Here is a 17,987-nt window from a genome sequence, read left to right as displayed (position 1 = left end):
AGTATTCTCTCTTTGTTCTGTACATTTAGTGTTTTTACTATGATATGTCATGGGGAGTTTCTTTTCTGACCCTGTCTATTTGGTGTATTTGTAAGGGGATGTCTTTCCTTAATTTTGGGAAATTCTCTTCTACAATCCTGTTTAAGATATGATCAGTACCATTAACCTGAAATTCTTCTCCTTCCTCTATGTCTCTACAGGTAGATTTGGTCTTTTCATGGTGTCCCACATCTCTTGTATATTCCATTCCTGTGTTTTTTGTTTTTTGTTTTTTTCTTTTTGAGACAGGGTCTCCCTGTAGTCCCAGCTGACCTGAACCCACTATGTAGACCAGGCTGGCCTTGAACTCACAAGGATCCACCTGCCTCTGTCTCCCAAGTGCTGGTATTAAAGGCTTGAGCCACCACGCCTGGCATTCCTATGTTTTTTTTTTTAAGGTATGCCAGGGCCAGGCGTGGGTGGTGATGCATGCCTTTATTTCCACTCAGGAGGCAGATCAATGTGAAATTGAGGCCAGCCTGGTCTACATAGCCAGTTTCAGGCCAACTCTGTGGCTACAAGGAGACCCTGTCTCAAAAAAGGAAAAGAGAGAGAGAGAGAGAGAGAGAGAGAGAGAGAAATCGATTTTCAAAAGTAGTACCTATGTATGGTGGTATATTATTCTGCTTTAAAAGTCAGAAGAGTCCTGACATGGGTACAGACTGGAGGAATTCTAAAGACATTAAGATAACTGAAAGAAACTAATAGACACAAAAGGATGAACACTAGACTCCACTTAGGTACACAGAGAAGTCAAATTCATATGTCAGAAAACATAGTGTTTTGGCTTTCCATTTTATTATTCTTTCATTGTGATCTTGGCATGTGAATTTCTTTTGTTGTTTATGATTCTGATATGAGAATCAAGTTGAAGTATGCTTCTTTTTGTATCATTTGGGTACCTAGATCCTTGCTTTATTGGCTTTGTAAAGCTGGTTGGTACAGGGTTCAGGTTCTCTCAGGTTTAATTTGGAGGAAACTGATGGCTTCAGATCAACTATTCAAGAGTACCCACAGAAGCCCAATTAAGTTTCCAGTCAGGTACACTCAGGCTTCCTTCACTACGTGGAGGCAGGATCTGGACACTCTTAGGCAGTCTACCCTCTCAGTTGTCTGCTAGGATCTCAGCCTTAGCCTACCTAAACTAGATCTGCTTTGGGGCTTTGGAAGGGCCTCAGGAAATCCCAGGTAGGGGGATGGGTATGGCACAATTAGGGGAAACTCACCACCAGGTGGAGGCAGGATACGGGGGCTCTCAGGCTGTCCCCTGCGCTCTCAGCCCCTCTGTTGGAGAGGCGAGAGGGAGGCCAGAACCCGGCACTCTGGCGGTCTGCTGAGATCAGGGCCACTACCTGATGTAGGTCAGAACCCACCCTCTCAGGCTGTCTTCGTTGTTCAAACTCCTTATGAAGTGAGCCTTGCTTTACTTCTGCATGACAAGTCTGTCATGCTTGAAATCCACATTATAATCATGCAACTTTTTACCAAGCTTATATGTAAAAAAGGAAAGCATCCACTGAGATGAGGCGTGGGGCCTGGCTCTGTCAGGTCTTCTGTGATGTCTAATCTTCATTGTCAACTCAACTGGAATTGGAATCGTCTAGGAGACACACTTCTGGCTGTGCCTTTGAGGGAGTTTCCAGAGAGGCTTAACTGAGGTAGGAAGACTCACCCTGAATGTGGGCAGCGCCATTCCATGGGTTAGAGTCCTGGACTAAAGTAAGAGGCAAAGAAGCCAGGTGTGGCAGACCCAGCTCTTTCAAGGTAGAAGGCAGGATTAGGAGTTCAAGGTCATCTTTGGCTACATAGTATGTACAAGGGCAGCCTGGGCTACATAAGTCTCAAAGAAGTCCTTTCCCTGAGAGAGAGAGAGAGAGAGAGAGAACACCATTAGTGCATTAGTGTTCCCCTATCTGCTTTGACATGATGCTGCAAACGAAGATGCGCTGGCCAGCATGCCTTTCCCACTGTGTCAGAATGTATTCCCCCGAACTATGAACCAGAATAAAATCCTTCTTTTAAGCTACTTTCTCAAGTATTTGGTCACAGTGATGAAAAAAGTAGCTAATTTATTATACACCTCCCCCAAAACCTCCATACCCCCAACACCCTACTTGAGGAGCTGCCCTTGAATTCATAGACAGGCCACACCTCCTAATAAAAACACTTTCATAGAACATCATCAGATAAGGCCTCGCTATGATCGTCACAAATTCCTACCAAAAAAAAAAAGACCAGTTTCTGAGTCTTCTCCCAGCAAACACACAAATGCACAAACGGGGGTAGTATGAAAGTCACAGAAAAAAAAAAATTGTGGAGAAAATGTATTAAGGCATCCAATCAGAATGATCTGTGTTTCCCGGCAGCATCCAATCCCAGACCTCACTTCCTGAATGCCTCCAACCCTAATCAGAGAACAAGCTTGCTCTGACTGTCCTTTAGTTGAGCTTCTCTGTGGCGCCTTCTGTTGTACATGCTCCCTCATTGCAGCAAGCCAAAAACCTTGTTCAACTGCATGTGTGCACGTGCCTGGTGGTCTTTGTCTGAGATTGCAAATACACTCAGCACTTATCTGGGTGCTGAGGGACAGAGAAAAGGCTAAAACAGACAAAACTTTCTCAGACCTCATACAGAAATGAAGGATGAACCGTTCGTGTTAAGCGTAATATATGACGTTAGTTTATGCTTAGTGGTATGAGGAAAAGTAGGAAAGGGGGGGCGGGAAGATGGACTGGAAAGTGGGCAGGTGGGTGCAGGTGCTGGAATTTTCCAACTGGTTAGCCAGGAAAAGTCTTCCTGAAGTGGCATGGAGCATGATCCACTCAGGTTTGTCCGGGTGTACAAGAACAAGGATGACTGAGACCTAGGGTGGAAGAGTACCTGACCGACCCCGGGCACAGCAAGGATAACTCAGGGGCTGCAGGGTCACCGGTATAATGGGAGATCCGTAGAAAGATGAGGCATGGGAAGAAGAGGGATCATACAGGATCTGTAAGGGTTCGTTTGTTTGTTTGTTTGTGTTTGTTTGTTTTGAGACAGGGTCTCCCTGTAGCCCCAGCTGGCCTGGAACTTACTAGGTAGACCAGGCTGGTCTTGAACTCACAGAGATCTGCCTTAGGCCTCCACCTCCCGAGTGCTGGGAGTAAAGGTGTGCGCCACCACACCCCACTGCTTTTGGATTTTTGCTGTTGGAAAACATTTGAATAGACAAAACAGCATGGTCTGATATTTTAATTAAAACAAAATCATTTTAGCTGCTGTGATAAAAAGCAACTGGAGGAGGTGGGGTAAGGAGGACTAAAGAGCCGATTGCTGACAGCATATGAAGTGAACAGGGAGGCTCTGGTGTGATTTGGAAGGTAGAACAGGCCAGATTCACTGATGGAGGCAGGGATGAGACAGAGGTCAAAGATGTTAAGTTTTCAGCTGAGCTGAAACTGGAAGGCCAACCACCATTAGCTGAGACAGAGAAGACAGGGAGAAGGGAAAGATTTGTGGAGAAAACCAACAGGAAGTCTTATGAACTTGGCAACACTAAATGGAGATGATGGGTAGACAGATTTAGAGCAGGCTGGGCTAGAGTTACACTTTGAGAAGTGTGGCTGTAGGCAACAGCATTTACAGTTGAGGCTGCCTGAGACCACCAAGCAGGATGTGCAGGCACATGGGGGTCAGAAGCTGAGTTCAGGGTACCCCAAATGCTCAGAGGTTGGGGAAGTGAAAAGAAACGAACCACAGATCTCCAAAGGAATAGCCACTGGCAGAGGAGCAGGTAGTGGTGGAGTCTTAGACCTGGGAAGAACGCTTTCGAGGAATCCTCAGTTGCTGCATTCTGTTGACATAAGACAAGGTCAAGACTAAGACTGTCAGCATTGGCAATATCTTCTTTGGGTCTTTTGGGGAGAAGCATCTGATTCCTTAATAAGTGCACATGTGTGCAATGCCCACAGAGGCCAGAAGAGGGTATTGGATCCCCTGGAACTGGAGCTATAGATAGTTGTGAGCCACCATGTGGGTGCTGGAACTGAACCCAGGTCCTCTGCAGAGCAGCCAGTGTTCTTAACCATCTCTTCAGTTCCTGATTCCTTGATTTTAAAAACTACCACTTTCTAACAAACTACATACTTTCAATTTACCCATTTATCTTGTCGGTCTATTTTTATTATATTGGATGAAAGCTTCACAAGGGCGGGGACTTTGGACTATTTTGATAATTAACAGAACTCTTAGTCTGGGGTACTGTGGTTCATGCCTAACACTTGGGAAGCTGAAGCAGGGAGGATTGCCCCAAGTTTGAAGTCAGCCCGGACTACAAGGCTAGCCTGGGTAACAAGTGAAACCTTGTCTTCAGATAACACGACTCCTCAGCTCTCAAAGGATGCGCTCTCCTTTTTCATTTTATCTTTTTGGAGAAGCTGTCACCTCTTAACTGGTATCGGATAATGACTTGCACAATTAACATTGTTCAGTGTTAAGAGCCTGTGGAATGCCAGGTTATTGGCATGCTTTTCTAAACTAATATTAAACTGTTTCTACAAAACAAGCACCATCACCACACACAACAGTGTCTGGTCGTAGTTGGAGCTCAGTAAGGATTATTTTGCAAATCCATCGAGACGTTCATTCATTTCTTTGACAATGTTCCTCTAAAATGATCAGGCAGTGTTTTTAGCTAAATCTTAGAACTAGGACTAGCTAACTAACTAGGCTGGTTCCTTTCTATTCAAAACCTGGCATTTTATGGCGCAGCTCACCAATCCCAGATTGTTTGACAGGTGTATTACACAACTACATCATGTCTCACCACCCAGAACTATGTGTTTTCCTGTGAACTAAAGGGGAAAAAAAAATCCACGATCAGCTAGCCCCTCACAGTTCAGGGTCTTCTCCAATGGAGGAACCCCACTCATCAAAGGAAATGGAGGTCTAGAGAGATGGCTCAGCAGTTAAGAGTGCTTACAGTTCCTGAAGAATTTGTCTATAGCATTAACAAGGTGTGCTAATTTCACAAAACAAATTAAATTCATAGAACTTCATTCTGCAACATAGAACCCATATACTGTGGGGCTGCTATGAGAGCTGGAGAGAATTATGTAGGAGCCTGCAACAGACCTCAATACACTATATATACAATATGCACATATGTTATTTTTAACTTCATAATCCCGTCCAACTTGTCATTTTTTGTTGTTGTTAAGATAAAGTTGGGACTGGTGAGATGGCTCAGCAGAAAAAGGCATTTGCATCTTTTTAATACATATATTACAATGTGTATACATACATGTAAAATAATAAATTCTATCACTTTATCTTTAAATTTTTGTTGTCTCAGAAAACAAAAAGAAAGAGTCTCCCTGTAGCCCCTGCTGGCTTGGACTTAAAGTTAGACCAGGCTAGCCTCAGTCTCACAGAGATCTGCCTGCCTTTGCCTCCTGAGTGCCGGGATTAAAAGTGTGCTACCACACCCAGCTCTTTAATTTTTTTTTTTTACATTTGTGTATGTGTGTGTGTGTGTGTGTACACCAGGCACTTTATTAACTGAGCAACACCCCCTCCCTGGCTCCACCTGGCTTTAAAAAGTTCTTTGACAATTTTGTACATACATGTACATATTTTCACTACTTCACCCCATTACTCTCTCTCATTCCCTCCTAATGAACCCCTTTCAAAAAATCTGTTTTTTAAAAAAATTTAATGTATGAGTGTTTTGCCTGTATGCACACAATGCCTGCGGAAACCAGAAGAGGGTGTTGGCTCCCTTGGAACTGGAGTTATGGACAGTTGTTATCTGCCATGTCTTCTGAAAGAGCTGCCTGTGCTCTTAACTGAGGAACCGTCTTTCTAGACCTCTCCTTTTTTCATGTCTCTTGTTTTAGGTTTTTTTGTTGTTGTTTATTTTTTTACGATGCACTGGTTTAGAGCTGCCTGCTCAAGCATGGGTGGGAGATTATTACTGGAGCGCTGGCAACTGAATTGTATCTACAGCACTGACGAAAACGACTCCCCCCAACCCAGCAGCCAATAACTACAAATAGCTCTTCGGAGGGGTGGGCCCTCCTATACCCCTCACCCACCGTGATGGAATGTTGCTAGGTGCCATCTTGAGTGGGTCTTGTGCAGGTAACCACAGTTGCTGTGAGTTCATGAGTGTCATATACAGAACACAGTGTTTCATAGAACGTTTCCCATCCTCCTACTGTTACTTCGTTCTGCCTCCCTTCCATGACATTCCTGGAGCCTTGCAGGGGAGATATAAATGTCCCATTTGGGGCTAACCACTCAACAATCACTCACTCATCCTTTTGACCAGTTATAAGTCTGTGCAATAGGCATCATCCACTGCAAAGAGAAGCTTCTCTGACCAAGGTTAAGAGCAGCACCAGGGGTATAAACATACATATTTAGAAGGCAGTTTGACATCATCATGTCCATTTAGCAAAACAACAATAGTCATCCTCCTGCCCCAAGAGCCCATGACCACCCCCAATTCTGGGCTTTTGATCAGTACCAGGTATGAATTACCTCTTGTGGAGTGGATTTCAAATCCAATCAGAGCAGTTGGTTACCCCTGTATCAGTTATGCTACTATTGAACCAGAGAGCACATCTTGCCCAATAGTTTGGTATTGTAGCTTGCCTGGGCACAGCTGGGGAAGAATGTTGATGACTTCTCCTCCCTCCAGCAGCCCAAATAGCACCTTCCATCACTACAAAAGCAACTTACCCTTGTTTTTTATTTTCTTTAAAATCTCATTTCCTCTTATGAGTAATATTGGAACCCTGCAATGGGTACCATCTTGTTATAATGAAGAAAAGTCATCTACATTTTTCCATGAACTTAGTTCATGTCTATAGTTTCTTCCTTCTGCATATGACTAGGGAAACCATTCATATTTATTCAAATAATTGGATCTACAGCAGCATTTGAAATTCTCTTCATACAGATCTTGCATAGCTATGTTAAATGAAACTAGATTTTTAAGTATGTGTGGTACAGGTAATTGAATCCTAGGCCTTGTGCATGCTAGGCAAGCTTTCTACCACAAAACCTTAGCCCCAAATTAGTGTGTGTGTGTGTGTGTGTGTGAATTATTTTTATAGTCCTTATTTTAAAATATGCTGGGAACCAAACCCTGGTTCTCTGCAAGAGCAGCCAGTTCTCTTAACTGATGAGCCATCTCTCCAGCCCCCTATTTTTTTTTTTTTTCTTTTTTAAGACAGGGTCTCCCTGCTGTCCTGGAACTCACTAGGTAGACCAGGCTGGCCTTGAACTCACAGAGATCTGCTTGCCTCTGCCTCCCAAGTGCTGGGATTAAAGGCATGTGCCATCACGCCTGGCCCGGCTCCCTATTTTTAATTTTTAAAAAAATTTATTATGTATGAGTGTATTGTCTGCATGTATGTGAGTGTAGCCATGTCTTGCAATGCCTGCAGAAGTCAGAAGAGGGCATCAATTCCTCTGGAACTGGCGTTATGGACTGTTCTTAGCCAGTGCCTTTACTGCTGAGTCATCTCTTCAGCCCTGTTTTAATACTTTTAAAGCAAACATTCAGATTCACTCTCCACCCGCCCTCCAGTTTCTCCCCATCCTCTTCCCGTCTCCCCTCTCCAGGTCTGTCTTCCTTTCACTTCCTCCCACTTCACGAGCTCTTTTTATAAACCTGACTGAGGGGCTGGAAAGATGGCTCAGCAGTGAAGAGCAGTGATTGCTCTTGCAGAGGACGAGGGTTCGATTCCAGCACCCACATCATGGTTAACAACCATCCGTAGCTCCAGTTCCAGGGGATCTGATGCCTTCTAACCTCCAAGGGCACTGCACGACACGGGTGCACTTACACACATGCAGGCAATACACTCATATGCATAAAATAAAAATAACAAATAAAATGTATATTAAAAAAACTGAGTCTGCTTAGTCTGCCAGTGTGCGTATGGGTGTAGGGTCATCAACTGGAGCATGCATCCCTGAAGAAAACTCCCTGCCTCTTCCAGCAGACATGAATTGCTAATAACTCCTTATCATGTCCCGTCCTCCCACAGCTCAGCAATCACTGAAGAAGGGGAAGAAAGGTTCTAAGGGCCACAAGCAACAGAGGACTACAGAGAATCAGTGCTTTCTAGACATGACAGGCTGCTGCACATACCTCACAGTGGCTGTGACTCTATGCACAAGACCCACACAAGATCAAGCCAACCAGAATCACTGCGTGGATGGGGGAGGGGGAATCATTGTCCAAATTAGTTCTTTGTCGCTGAAAAAAATAGCTAATAGTTGTACTAGATGGTATCATTTCTAAATGAGTCATTTTCTCAATTTGTAAAACCCAATTTGTAATTTGAAATAGCCCTATAAAACCTCTATAAGTACATATTCATATCCATGCATAAATTACTGTTATAATAAAATCAAGTCAAGAGAGATAAATTACATCATGTTAAAGAACAAGATTTTATTATTATTATCATCATCATCATCATTTTTGTCTTTTTGAGAAAGGGTCTCCTCCCTGTAGCCCCAGCTGGCCTGGAACTTACTATGTAGACCAGGCTGGCCTCGAACTCACAGAGATCCACCTGCCTCTGCCTCTTGAGTGCTGGGATTAAAGGTGTAAACAACCACACCCAGCCTTTAACTATTATTTTTATATGTATGTATGGTGCTTGTGTGAGTTTATGTGCACTACATGCATGCAGGAGCCCATGGAGGTCAGAGAGAGTGTTAAATCCCCTGGAACTGAAGTAAAAGGTGGCTGTGAGCTGCCTGACATGGTGCTGGGAACCATACTCTAGTCCTCTGCAAGACCAGCAAGTGATTTTTAAAAATTGTATATTTTATTTTTATTTTATGTATATGCATGTTTTGCCTGCATGTATTTAAGTATACCACATGTGTAGTGCCCACAGAGGCCAGAAGTGGGCATTGGATCCTCTGGAACTGGAGTTCCAGATGGTTGTTAGTTGCCATATAGGTGCTGCGAATCAAACCATGGTCTTCTACAAGAATAGCCAATGTACTTAACCAATGAGCCAACTCTCCATCTCTCCAGTCTCCTCCCAACACACCTTTTTTTTTTTTTTAAGACAGGGTCTCAGGCTGGAGAGATGGCTCAGCAGTTAAGAGCATTGGCTGCTCTTGTAGAGGACCTGGGTTCAGTTTCCACACCCACCCATATAGTAGCTAACAACTGTCCATAACTCCAGTTCCAGGGGATCCGACATCCTCTCCTGACCTCCAGGGGCATTGCAAGACATGGGTGTACTTATATACATTTAGGCAATATAATCATATACATTAAAAAAAAAAAGACAGGGTCTCCTGTAACCTCAGCTGGCCTGGAACTGTTAGTCCAGGCTGGCCTCTGTGTCACAGGGATCCACCTGTCTCTGGGTCCTGAGTCCTGGGATTAAAGCCGTGGGCTACTGAACCCAGATGCAGCTTTTAACCTCTGAGTTATCTCTCAGTCCTTCATGCTTTTTTTTTTTTTTTTCAGTCTTTTTGAGACAGGGTCTCCCTGTAGCCCCAGCTGTCCTAGAACTTACTATGTAGACTAGGCTGGCCTTGAACTCAGAGATCCGCCTGCCTCTACCTCCCCAGTGCTGGGATTAAAGGCATGCGCCACCATGCCCGACACTTTTTTTTTCTTCTTTTTTAAGAAAAGGGGGGCTGGAGAGATGGCTCAGCAGTGGTTAGGAGCACTGACTGCTCTTGCAGAGGACCCGAGTTCGATTCCCAGCACCCACATGGCAGCCACGAACTGTCCTTAACTCCAGTTCCAGGGGACTCCAATGCCCTCTTCTTACCTCCGCAGCATTGCACGACACGGGTGCACTTACATCCACGCAGGCAATACATTCATACACATAAAATAAAAATAATAAAATATTTTTGTTTTAAAAAGGAAAAGGTGTTTAATAAGATTTTTTCTGCAATAAAGTGCTATAAACTTCGACACATGTATAGATTTTTATAACTATCACCAAAATTACTGTTAATTACTATCAATGGCTTCGTTACTCATACATATGTGTATGAGTGTATTGCTTGCATGCATGCAAGGGCACCCATGCAGTGCAATGGCCACAGAGGCCAGCAAGTTGAGTTACATGTGGTAGTAGGCTGCCACGTGGGTGCTGAGATCTGAGCCCAGGTCCTCTACAAAAGCAGCCAGTGCTCTTAACGGCTGAGCTGTCTCTCCAGCCTCTCCCAAACACTGCCTGTGTGGCCACTTCAATCACACTGCCCATGTTAATTCTGGATGACCACTGATTTGTTCTCCTTGTCACATTATTCTTCTAGAAATCATATGAACAGAAACTTGCAGTGTGTAGCCTTCTGAGTAACATTCATGTGGGCTGTTTCCTGTATCAATCTCATTGTTTTTAATACTGAGTAGCACTGCACTGAACAAATACATCACAGGATTGTTTATCCAAAACCACAGTAATTGTTTATCCAAAACCATTGACAGACATTTGGGCAGTTTCCAGTTTCTGCTCGTTGTGAGCAGAACAGCAATACATGTTTTTGTGTAAACATAGGTCTATCTTACTCTAAGGAAAAGGTTTTATGTTTGTTAGAATATACCAAATTGCTTTCTTTTTTTTTTTTTTTTTTTTTTTTTTTTTTTTTTTTGTCTTTTTGAGACAGGGTCTCCCTATAGCCCCAGCTGTCCTGGAACTCACTATGTAGACCAGGTTGGCCTTGAACTCACAGAGATCCGCCTGCCTCTGCCTCCCAAGTGCTGGGATTAAAGGCATTGCCACCACGCCCAACTACCAAATTGCTTTCTATACAAGCTGAACCATTTTGCATTCCCACCAGCCACATGAGAATATATCTTTGATCTATATCCTTGCTAGAATCAGTGTATATCTACCTAAAAGATCCTGCTAGGATTTTGATAGAAATGGATGCATTTATTGAGTTTTCCAATCAATGAATAACAACACCACATTTATGCCTGACAACATATATTTCAGTTTTTAATTTTCAGTATGTCTTATGCATGTTCTGCTAGAATTATTCCCAGGCCTTGCATGTTGGAAGCTACCGCAAATGAAATTTTACTTTTAAATTTCAGCTTCCAGTTGCTCCTTGTCATTAAATTCAAGTACGATTGAATTTTGTGTATTGACAGTGTTTCCTGGGCGATGGTTCACCTTGTCAACCTAACTGGATTAGGATTTACCTCAGAGATTGAGAACTCTTCTGGATGTCTGTGAGGACATTTCCAGAGGCATAACTGGGGGGAGGGTGTGACCAGCCCTGTGAGCTATGCCATCCCATGAGCTGGGGTCAGGGACAAAATAAAAGGGGAAAAAGGAGAAAGCCAGTCCCCTTTCTTACTCTCTGATTCCTGGTCAGCCATGAGGTGAACAGCTGCCCTCTGCTACAGGCTCTTGTTGCCATGATGTTCTCCCAAGTGTATGTGGCCTGCACTCACATGTGGCCATGAGCCAAAGTCAATCTTTCCTCCCCTAAGTTGTTTCTTTCAGGGATTTTGATCATAGCTATCCTCAGGAGAACTGACACCTCCTGCACTATGCTAGAGCCAGCTCTAGCTCTTCTTGTAGACACCTTGGAATTTTCTTCCTTCTGTGGTGCTGGGGGATTGAACTCAGGGCCTTGTGCATGACCCTCCAGCCCCAATCCTTAGGGTTTTCTATGTGGAAAATCATCTGTCACATGTCATATGTGAATAACAATAATTTAACTTTTTTTTTTTTTTTTTTTTTTTTTTTTTTTTTTTTTTGTCTTTTTGAGACAGGGTCTCCCTGTAGCCCCAGATGACCTGGAACTCACTATGTAGACCAGGCTGGCCTCAAACTCAGAGATCTGTTTGCTTCTGCCTCCTGAGTGCTGGGCTTAAAGATGTGCACCTGGCCGACAATGTTACTCCTTTTAAATCTATACACGACTTCTTACTTTGCCTTGCCTTGCTTTGCTAAGATTTCCCCTATAAGGTTGAGAAAAAGTGGTGAGATTAGACATCGTTGGCTTCTGCCTTTGAGAAAAAGCACTTCTCATCTTCTCTAAGTATGAGGTTAGCCATAGTTTCTGAGGTTTCTTTATCTCAATCATAGTTAACTCATCACATGGTCATGATCCTGCCCACTGTGCTTTGGAGTTTTCTCGCATCGTTGTCAGGTTTTGATAGCAGGGCAATGTCTTTATAAAATGAATTGCTAAATATTTTGTTTTCTTCTTGCTTCTAAATATTTTTATGACTTTTCTTTGTATCTGTATGTGCTTGTGTGTGTGCACATGCAGATGCCATGGCATGACTGTGTGGGAGTCAGGTTCTCTCCTTCCACCATGTGGTCCCAGGGATTGAAATCAGGTCGTCAGGCTTTGCACAAGCACCTTTACCTGCTGAGCCATTGCTGGCTTTTTTTTTTTTATTTCTAAAAGGGATCATATACTATTGATGTGGTGGTTTCAATGTCCCCCACAGTCTTAAGTATGTGAACACTTGGTCAGTTGGTGGCTGTTTGGGGGAGGGTCACGGAAGCCCTAGGAGGTGTGGCCTTGATGAAGTCCATGTCACTGGGGGCAGGTGGGCTGAGAGTTCACAGCCATGTCCCATTTTTGACTCTCTCTTTCCACATCCTGTGCCTGTTTGAAGACGTGCGTGCTCAGCTTGCTGCTACGGCTGCCTCCTGCCATGCCTTCCTTGCCATGATGGACTCTTATTCCTCTGGAACTGTAGCCAAATAAACTCCAAGTTGTACTGGCCATGGTGTTTTATTACAGCAGCAGGAAAGTGACTAATACAGTTGGCATTACTAGTTTTACATGCGGAGGTAGAGTTCACCGGTGAAATTATCTTAGCCTGGAATTCATTTTTTCAGAGGTATTTAACCATGAACCCAATTTCTCTAATAATTACAGTGCACTTGACACTAGTCAAAAAGCCAAAAAGTGACAGTTACAGTAGTACTAACACTTTAGTAGTAGTTTAGATTGGGTGTTTTAGCAATTCAGAGTTTTGGTGAAAATTGTTCTATTTGATTGAAGTTCGCGAATTTATGTTAGTACTCCCTTATCCTGATAGTTTTGAAGTGGACAAAAATGTAAGTACAACATTAAATTTGTGGGATGCAGTTAGAGCAGCATAAAGGTCAAATGGGTTCACTGAATTGTATTAGAGGAAAGAGAGAACTGTTTTTTCAGTGGGATAGCTGCTGACAAATTACCCATGCTTAAGTACATAACCCTTACCCTGTGCTGCACACACACACTAGACAAACACAAGGCATGAAAGTAGGGAGACTTATTGGGAGGGAAACAGACAGTAATCACTGTGGGGGTTTGAAGGAGACTTGTTGGGAGGGTAACAGAGAGTAATCACTGTGGGGGTTTGAAGGAGAATGTCCAGCATAGGCTCCAAGGATTTGGACATTTTGTCCCCAGATGTTGGCACTGTTTTGGGAGGTCTTAGAAGGTGTGGCCATGCTGGAGGAAGCATGTCACTGGGGGTGGGCTTAGAGAATTCTTAAGCCTTACAGGATCTCGAATAGCTCTCTTGCTTCCTATGCCTGTTTGACTGGCTTCCGCTCCTCTTCCAGCCACCTCTGCTCAAATAAACTCTTCCTTTATAAATTCCCTTGGTCACGGTATTTCTGTCACAGCAACAGAAAAGTGACTAATACATATCAAAACATATTATATAGGCTGGGTGTGGTGGCACACCTCTGTAATCCCAGCACATGAGACAGAGGCGGGCGGATCTCTGAGTTCAAGGCCAGCTTGGGCTACAGGGAGACCCTGTCTCAAAGCAAGACAAACCAAACCAAACTAAACCAAACCAAACCCACATTATATACTCCATTTTCAAAGAACAAAAAATTATATTAGAAAGAACTACTTTACATCAATAATCCAAGCTTCCATTTAAAGAAACAATAAACCAAAATAAAGTAGGGCATGGTGGGACAGGCCTTTAATCCCAGCCCTTGGGAAGTAGAGACAGGCAGATCTCCTAGTTTGAGGTCAGCCTGGTCTATATAGCAAGTTCCAGGCCAGCCAGAGCTACCCAGTGAGACCCTGTCTTGAGAAAAACAAAAACAAAAATGGGATGAACCAAAATAAAATTATAAATCTAAGTGCAGATATACAATTAAACAGATTAAACAACAGAAAAAAGCCAAAAGTTTTCCTGATAAACACACCGATTTTTAAGCTCTCAATTTATAGATGGCTTTTGATTGCATAAATCTATAGTCTCCTCTCTTTTATCTTTTTTTTGGTGTTTTTGAGACAGGGTCTCCCTGTAGCCCCAGATGTCCTGGAACTCACTATGTGGACCAGGCTGGCCTTGAACTCACAGAGATCCGCCTGCCTCTGCCTCCAGAGTGCTGGGATTAAAGGCGTGCACCACCATGCCCGGCCTGACCATCTAAGGGATTTTTATCTGTATCTTTCCATCATTCTGATTCCCTGATCCTAAACATTGTGTTTAGTCTGTTCTACAGTTCTTTTCCTGTCTCTATTCCACACAGAACCACAGGAACTAACTGTGTAAACAGTTCATACACCCACTAAACAGGCTCAAACTGGAATAAGAACTGTGGTTCCTATTCTTGTTTTCATGGGCTGGGCCAGCACATGCCCCACCTTCAGAATCTCCCTGAACAGATAGGGGTAAACCTGTCCTCCCCAAACACCTAGAGGGATGTTTCTAGTTAGTGACAGGGCTGTGGCAGATTTCTGAGGCAGAGAGGTTTAGCCAAAGGAGACACCATCCTTATCCCTGCAGGCTCCACCAACCAACCAAATGGGTCTCATTACTCACAGCCCTTTGTGTTAGGGAACAAAGATGCTGGTTCCATGATCTCTCAGTAGGCCCTAAGCAGGAGGGAGGGGATTACTCACTAGTTTCTGATTCTATTTAGAGCATAGGCTAATAACACTTCCAACACTTCTCCATTCCTTTTTGTTATTGTTAAAGTTAGGGGCAGCTGGGGTGGAAGGCTGGCTCAGCAGGCAACGTATCTGCCGCATGAGCATGAGGACCTGAGCTCAGATCCCAAGCAGCCATGTAAAAAGCTGGGTGGATGACATGTACCTGTAACCCCCAGACAGGTAAATCCCTGGAGCTTGGTGGCCAGCCTCGAGGAATTGATGGCTCCAGGTTCAGTGAGAGAACCTGTCTCAAAAAATAAAATGGAGAGCAATTTAGGAAGACACCCAGTCACATACATGCACATGTCTGCATGTGTAATGGCATACACAGGTGTACCTGCACACTGTCCCATCACAAAGTTAGGGATAGCTAAGAGCAGACTATGAACTAATAGTGCTTAGAATGTCCTTTGTGATCAAGGGTTTAGAAACTAAATAAGGCCATCTAATATATATATATATATATCTGGATTATAACATAAAATGCAGTGTCACTTTTCATGGTACCTCCTAGAAAAACTCACGAAGTTGATGATGAGCACAAACTTTGCACTTTCTGTGAGAAACGCATGGCTGCATAAATGGTTGCTCATCCAGGTGAAGAGTGGAAGGGCTATGTGGTCCCAATCAGTTGTGGGAACCAGACAAGGTTTTCCCATGAAGCAGGGTGTCCTGGCCTATGGCAGAGTGCGGCTGCTCTTGGGTAAGGGGAGTTCTTGTTAAAGAACAAGAATTGGAGAAAGACGAGTCAGAGGGCAGGCGGATCTCTGTGAATTCAAGGCTTGAGTTCAAGGCCAGGCTGTTCTACATAGTGAGCTCCAGACCAGCTGGGCCTACAGGGAGACCCTGTCTCAAAAAAACAAAAAAGAACTGGAGAGAGAAAGTGCAGGTCTGTTTGGGGTACACTGTGAATGCCAGCCTGAGTGTTCTCAGCAGAGGACATTCCTGGGCTGACAGACACTCCTAGGCCTTAGCGGTTGGGGCCCACCAGAGCGAGCAGAATCCACACTTTTCAATCTCTCTAAAGATGTCCACCAGTGTGTTGTCACAAAGCCCTTAAACAAAGAAGGTAAGAAGCCTGGCACAGAAGCACCCAAGATTCAGCGTCTTCTTACCCATCACTTCCTGCAACATAAATGCTCTGAAGAAACAACACGCCAAGAAAAATGATATGGTTGCAGAATATACCAAATTTTGGCCAAGAAAATAAAGGAAGCTAAAGAAAAACACCAGGAACCAGGAAAGAAAAGACCATCAAGAGGAGCAGGTAGGCCACACAGAGAGTTACTACTGCCGAGTGAGTCCAGCCAAAAATGAGAATCTTTGCTTTTTTTTTCTTTGAGAAAGAGTCTCCCTGTAGCCCCAGCTGGCCTGGAGCTCAGTATGGAGACTAGGTTGGCCTTGATCTCACAGAAATTCACCTGGCTCTACCCCTGGAGTGCTGGGATTACAAGCATGCACCACCATGATCTCAGAGATCCACCTGTTCTACCTCTGGAGTGTGTGGACCCTGACATTTTAACAATAAATGATCAGACCTTGGGAAGACAAACAAACCAGTGTCTTACTTTTCTGCTGCTGTGATGAAATACCCTGAAAAGGAGTTACAGGAGAAAGGGTTTCTTTTGCTGACAGTGTCAGAGGGAGTCAGTCAGTGCTGGAGGGCAGGCATGGCAGCAGGAGGCTGGCGAGTCACACCGGATCTGCACTCAGGCAGCAGGACGGACAGGAAGTGGGTCTGGACTATGAAACCTCAAGGTTCACTCAAGTGTTCAAACACAGGAGGCCATGGGGGACATTTCTCTTTAAACCACAACCACCAGATATCTTAATGTTTTTTGTGTGGTGAGTGTGCATACATGCGCATATGGAGGCCAGAGGGTGGGTCAGGTATCCTGTTCTGTCACCCTCAACTCCGTTCCCACAAGACAGGGTCTCTCTGAGCTTGCCATTTGGCTAGGCTGGCAACCAGAAAACCCTGGTAATCCCATCTCTGGTTCCTGCAGTGCTGGGGTTACGGATGTGCACTGACATGCTTGGCTTTGTATGTAGGTGTTGGGGCTTCAAACTTGACCCCTCCTGCTTGTGCAGAAAGTGCTCTTATCCACTGAGCCATCTCTCCAGCCCCAAGATATCTCAACTTTATAGAAATAGTAGAGTGAGCCCGGCATGGTGGCACACGCTTGTAGTTCCAGCACTTGGGAGGCAGAGGCAGGTGGATCTCTGTGAGTTCAAGGCCAGCCTGGTCTACATAGTGAGTTCCAGGACAGCTGGGGCTACAGGGAGACCCTGCTTCAAAAAGACAAAAAAAAAAAAAAAAAAAAAAAAAAAAAAGAAAAATAGTAGAGTGGGGGTTATCAGGGTGGGAGGGGAGATGGAATTCTATTACTTATTTTGATCAGAGGCTATTTAGCCCTGACTGGCCTGAAACTCACTATGTAGACCAGGTTGACCTTGAACTTACAGAGATGGTCCTGCCTCTACCTTCCAAGTGCTGGGATTAAAGACTTTTACCACTATACCTGGCTGGGAGTTGTTTTTTTAATGGGTTTAGTTTCAGTTTTGCAAGACAAACTTCTGAAAACATGCCTCACAATAGGGAAGACACTGGGCACTTCTGAACCTGTGCTTGAAAGCGTCCATGATAGTGAAAAGAAAAGTGAGTCCGACACTGAGTTGACACATTAATTTATTTTTTTTTTAAAAAGAACCATCTAGATAACAGCATGGCCAGCCCTAGTGTTTCTACAGGGCCATATATAAAAGGACAGCTGCTCACAATGGCACACCAAGAGGGCTAAGCAGTTTCTGAATCCAAGAAGTCAAATATACTCATAATGGGTCTTAACACCCTCACACAAAGCAAGGTTTTAACATGTGACAATCAGGACGCCTAATCATGTAACTCTGGATGCTACGTACCTTGGTCAACTGATACACAGTTTGAATTCATTAAATATATTTAGACTTCTCTATTATACAAACAAATATACAACTAAATTAGTATATCAAAAGTGCTCACTGTGTTTACAAGAACATTAATA

General features: G+C 43.9%; 1 long non-coding RNA gene and 1 pseudogene across 1 annotated transcript in view; both read left to right on the top strand.

Moving 5' to 3' along the window:
* LOC103733627 overlaps window positions 1-8,443 on the top strand; it is a 28,533-nt gene extending 20,090 nt beyond the window's left edge. The window contains exon 3 of the long non-coding RNA XR_607240.2: window positions 8,079-8,443. This is a non-coding gene — a long non-coding RNA (uncharacterized LOC103733627). The remainder of the gene's footprint in view (window positions 1-8,078) is intronic.
* A 7,000-nt stretch (window positions 8,444-15,443) lies between these two features.
* Window positions 15,444-16,113, top strand: LOC115070248 (annotated as a pseudogene).
* The last annotated feature ends 1,874 nt before the right edge of the window (window positions 16,114-17,987 follow it).

Source organism: Nannospalax galili, unplaced genomic scaffold, assembly GCF_000622305.1.
Source record: "Nannospalax galili isolate Female #2095 unplaced genomic scaffold, S.galili_v1.0 scaffold15, whole genome shotgun sequence".
Classification (NCBI taxonomy): Eukaryota; Metazoa; Chordata; class Mammalia; order Rodentia; family Spalacidae; genus Nannospalax; species Nannospalax galili.
Note: the sequence above shows the minus strand (reverse complement) of the source record. Positions and strands in the feature narration are given on the sequence as shown.